The sequence below is a fragment of the Pelmatolapia mariae genome, linkage group LG22, assembly GCF_036321145.2.
Source record: "Pelmatolapia mariae isolate MD_Pm_ZW linkage group LG22, Pm_UMD_F_2, whole genome shotgun sequence".
Classification (NCBI taxonomy): Eukaryota; Metazoa; Chordata; class Actinopteri; order Cichliformes; family Cichlidae; genus Pelmatolapia; species Pelmatolapia mariae.
Genome location: NC_086245.2, coordinates 28,576,467 through 28,582,244, shown reverse-complemented (window position 1 = coordinate 28,582,244; position 5,778 = coordinate 28,576,467).

Here is a 5,778-nt window from a genome sequence, read left to right as displayed (position 1 = left end):
CCGACTTTTTTGACCCTATGCGACCCATATCCGATCATGGTATGACAGTGTGAACAGCACAAATCCGATATCTTCAAATCCGACCTAGGTGACTTTCATATGTGGTAGTAAATCCGATACATATCTGATGTCTTAGAAAGCGACTGCTGTTTGAATGGTCATGTCGCTTTATAGCCATCTTCTACGTCACTGACACAAGACAGACACCAATTATCAGTGCCAGAGACGGAGCGAGTCAATGGACAGTCAGTGAAGCCTCTCATATCCCAATGCCACCACTCTTGGTTCCGACTCCGTGTCCATATATACCTCTGCACGGAAGTAGCAGCCACTGCTCCAAACAAGGCCATTGTTAAACCACGGGCTCTCTTTTTTTTTCACAGTCCTTCTTTCTCTAACTAATTTGTCAAAATTCTGTTGGTTATTGAATTTTGACTGAGTCGACTGTGCAGAAATTGATAGACTGCTGCAACAACACCTACTAGCTTGGTAGCCGCCATTTTTACTTCCGTAAACAGAGCGCGTCATGTGTGACGTCTTCTTTTGCGCATGTGGGCCGCTTTGAGGGCCTTGAACCGTTCACACTAGAGCACGTTTGCTGTCACATTTTATTTGTAGTGTGAACAACCAGACAAAAAAAAAATCGGATTTGATCAAAAAATCGGAATTGAGCATTAAGACCTGCAGTAGCCTAAGATAGTTTTGGCAGCACCAAAAAGGCTGATCAATCAATTCAGTGATATTACCTGCCATTTCTGTCAGGACGGTGTGGTATATGTAGAACAGAGGTAGGTTACAGTGTTGTGGTAATGAAGGAACATGGCAGTCTATTCACCACTATGACTCACTGATGTTTTATTAATAGTTTTGTAACAACAATGGACCTCTTCAGCACAGAGGATAAAAGCAGGCTGTGGATACTGGCAGTACTTCTTTTATGATCTTGTTTTTGTGGAATGGCAGAACAAAATGTGAATAAACTGCCAGCTTTCTGCTTTAAATCATTTCATTAACCCACACAGGCGCATAATAAAAATATATGTGCAATATAGAAGATTTCCTTGTGAAATCCCCACATACTAAATGGCCCTGTGCATTTCCTCCCACTGATTTCTCAAATCTTATTAGCTGAGAGGTGATCATGTTGACATACCTGTCCAAACACATTATGTCCTGCAGTCCAATCCCCTTGGTAATGCTATTAGGATAGCATGAGACACGCAGAGTGTGCACATCATTAGCTGCCACGGAAATCTCATCCTGCAGAAAGGTAAGCAAAGAGCAGGCAGGCTCTCCTTACTGACCCCTGCACTTTTGACGTGGAAGATTTTCCTCACATGACCTGTTTAGCTGCGAGAAAGCTTTTCTTCTGATTCAATGTTTGCATTGAGTAATTTGCAAGGGGAATCATAAAGAACACAGAAACTGTTTTCACAACAGTTTTCACAAAGACTGAAATCCTGTAAAAGTAAAACAATGTCAGTTAAGATCAGCCATGTCAGGTGCTGCCAAATAAAAAGATGGATGTTGTCTGCTGCTATCTGCAGCAACACAACATGATCCTTTTTTTTTTTCAAAGAGTGTACTTTTATTGTTTATTTTCTCTTAAACTTTAAATTCTATTGCTTGTTTTTACAGCCATGTTTGTCCTCCAGAGACAGATGAGAAAAAAGCAACCACAGACAATGAATAAAGAGATTCCCCCTGTTCTCAGGGACATGCTTGCAAAACAAATTAACATCATCATCGTCATCACAGTTTTTTTCATTAGTTATTTAATATGTTACACATGTAAAACAGAACATTAGTCTATTTTATAGAGAAACATTAGATTGGTCTTTCACCCCTATATCCAGGTCGGATGAGAGCATGTCAGTACCACTATAAAACTCCCATTTCAGATACTGGAATATATGACACAGAGGAACTGGAACAAGTGACTGCGTCCTCAAGTTAAGATCAGCTAAAAGCAACTGACAGTCTAGACCTCAGGTTAGTGAAGGCCCAATTCAGAGCAAATCCAGAACATAGATGTGAAAGTAGTCAAGAGACACTGGCTAACCACTTTCACGTCTATGTTGCTGAAATCTGTTTTACATTGACCAATTCTCTCCAATATGATATCATGAGCATGGGAAGACATGAGCATGAAGTGACAGAAACCAAAACATTCAAAACACTACAATGAGACACAGTTAAAATAAGCAAAGGATTCATCAGTGTAGTGAAGGACAAAAAGATTCAGGTATTGTGTGTTTTAATCACACGATTCATAAAATACTGTAAATACATGTATGCTATTAGCTGCTTACTGTTTAGCTTGTCATTTCCACAGCTGTTTAGCCATTAGTGTGTTCCCAAAAACACTTCTGTAGTGTTTTGTGCTTTTTTGTGAGCTTTTGTGTTGTTTCTGTTAGTTTGTTTTTTCTATTTCTGCTGTGTTTTATTCAGCTTCTATTAAAGTGTGCTTCTGAAGCAATTTTTGTTTGCTGGTGTTTGCTTGATCCTGTAACAGCAAGTGTATCATGTTGGTTCATGGGTTTTTGAGACTTCTGCAACATCCTTGTGATTATTTCCCCCCAAATAATCTATATAAATAAATAAAGGGCATAAAAATGTTGGATGTAGAAAAGATCATACAAATTGAAACTTAAGTATGCAAAAAAAAATGTAAACTGGCAGAAGGGTCAATAAACACTTCATTTTCAACAAATTTGAATTTCCTGGTAATTATTTTATGGTTCATGTTTTTCAGGGTCAAGCTGCAGTGCATTTGAGCTCTCACGGCTATCGTATGTTCATTATTTTTAAAACATCTGAAATGTCATTATCTACACACACACATATATACAGTCAGGTCCATAAATATTGGGACATCGACACAATTCTAACATTTTTGGCTCTATACACAACCACAATGGATTACAAATGAAACGAACAAGATGTGCTTTAACTGCAGACTGTCAGCTTTTATTTGAGGGTATTTACATCCAAATCAGGTGAACAGTATAGGAATTATGACAGTTTGTATATGTGCCTCACACTTCTTAAGGGACCAAAAGTAATGGGACAATTGGCTTCTCAGCTGTTCCATGGCCAGGTGTGTGTTATTCTTTCATTACCCCAATTACAATGAACAAATAAAAGGTCCAGAGTTCATTTCAAGTGTGCTGTTTGCTTTTTGAACCTGTTGCTGTCAACTGCCAGGATGAGATCCAAAGAGCTGTCACTACCAGTGAAGCAAGCCATCATTAGGCTGAAAAAAACAAAACAAACCCATCAGAGAGATTGCAAAAACATCAGGCGTGGCCAAAACAACTGTTTAGAACATTCCCAAAAAGAAGGAATGCACTGGTGAGCTCAGCAACACCAAAAAACTAGGAAGACCATGGAACACAATTGTGGTGGATGACCAAAGAATCCTTTCCCTGGTGAAGAAAACACCCTTCACAACAGTTGGCCAGATCAAGAACACTCTCTAGGAGGCAGGTGTATGTGCGTCAGAGTCAACAATCAAGAGAAGACTCCACCAGTGTGAATACAGAGGGTTCACCACAAGATGTAAACCTTTGGTGAGCCCCAAAAACAGGCAGGCCAGATTAGAGTTTGCCAAACGACATCTGAAAAAGCCGTCGCAGTTCTGGAACAACATCCTATGGACAGATGAGACCAACATCAACTTGTACCAGAGTGATGGGAAGAGGAGAGTATGGAGAAGGAAAGGAACTGCTCATGATCCTAAGCATACCACCTCATCAGTGAAGCATTGTGGTGGAAGTGTCATGGCGTGGGCATGTATGGCTGCCAGTGGAACTGGTTCTCTTGTATTTATTGATGATGTGACTGCTGACAAAAGCAGCACGATGAATTCTGAAGTGTTTCGGGCAATATTATCTGCTCATATTCAGACAAATGCTTCAAAACTCATTGGACGGCGCTTCACAGTGCAGATGGACAACGACCCAAAGCATACTGCAAAAGCAACCAAAGAGTTTTTGAAGGGAAAGAAGTGGACTGTTTTGCAATGGCCAAGTCAATCACCTGACCTGAATCCGATTGAGCATGTATTTCACTTGCTGAAGACAAAACTGAAGGGAAAATGCCCCAAGAACAAGCAGGAACTGAAGACTGTTGCAGTAGAGGCCTGGCAGAGCATCACCAGGGATGAAACCCGGTGTCTGGTGATGTCTATGTGTTCCAGACTTCAGGCTGTGATTGACTGTAAAGGATTTGCAACCAAGTATTAAAAAATGAATGTTTGATTTATGGTTCTTATTCTGTCCCATTACTTTTGGTCCCTCAAGAAGTGGGAGGCACATTTGCAAACTATTGTAATTCCTACACCGTTCACCTGATTTGGATGTAAATACCCTCAAATAAAAGCTGACACTTTGCAGTTAAAGCATGTCTTGTTTGTTTCATTTGGAATCCATTGTGGTGGTGTATAGAGCCAAAAATGTTAGAATTGTGTCGATGTCCCAATATTTATGGACCTGACTGTATATATATATATATATATATATATATATACACACACACACACACACATATAATACACACACACACATATAATACACACACACACACACATATATACTGAACTAAAGTATATATAAAAAATGCTATGAAGAAAGAATGCTTTCAAAAATTGAAGTTTTAATCATTTATTTTTGTTAATCAACAAAATGCTATCAAAATCTATCAAATCAGATCAGTATTTGGTGTGACCACCCTATGCCTTCGAAACAGCATCAATTCTTCTAGGTACACTTGCACACAGTTTTTGAAATAGCTCGGCTGGGGTGTTCCAAACGTCTTGGAGAACTAACCACAGATCTTCTGTGGATGTAGGCTTCCTCACATCCTTCTGTCTCTTCATGTAATCCCAGACACACTTGATGATGTTGAGATCAGGGCTCTGTGGGGGCCAAACCATCACTTCCAGCACTTCTTGTTCTTCTTTACGCTGAAGATAGCTCTTAATGACTTTGGCTGTGTGTTTGGGGTCGTTGTCCTGCTGCAGAATACATTTGGGGCCAATAAACAGTCATTTATATTTCTGAAAGCATTCTTTGTTTACAGCATTTTTCACACCTGCCTAAAACCTTTGCACAGTACTATATATAACAATTAACCCCACAAGAAAAGCAAAACATTCTAAGTAAATGCCAATCTCTCGTTTGAACTAAGGCTAACATTTTAGAATGTGTAGCAGTATATGTGTATGATAATTATGGTAGTATTAAAGCTGCATTAAGGATTTTTCAGTATTTTTTACAGCATGCAGCTTTGATGTTTTTGTTCACTCATAGTTTTCACCAACCTCATTTCAAGATGCAGATGGTTGCTGTTTCCGCCTAATGAAAAGACAACCTTGATGAACACACTGCACAATCATAGAGACCAGCTAAAGGACACAACCGAGTATTTAAAATTGAAGCTAAAGCTGGACTTTCTCAGAAGCTGACTTTGAATGATGATTAATATTCACAACAATTTGGGTGGCGTAAAATTGTAAAAACTTTTCTCTACCAGCCTGTCACTCCGACCAACAATAACTTATTCTATTCATGATAACTCTATTTACGAAGGTGATTTAAGAATTTAAAATATGACATTCTTGTGCTTATATCTTGTTTCAGTGCCCCAAGTAGCCAGAAACTCAAATATGGATTATTGTTCATGACGAACGATAATAGTGAGGTTTTGTCTGTCATCCAGAAATAAATTAGATATATAACATGTCCATTATAAAGGTGCAAAGGCAATCTTCCCAGG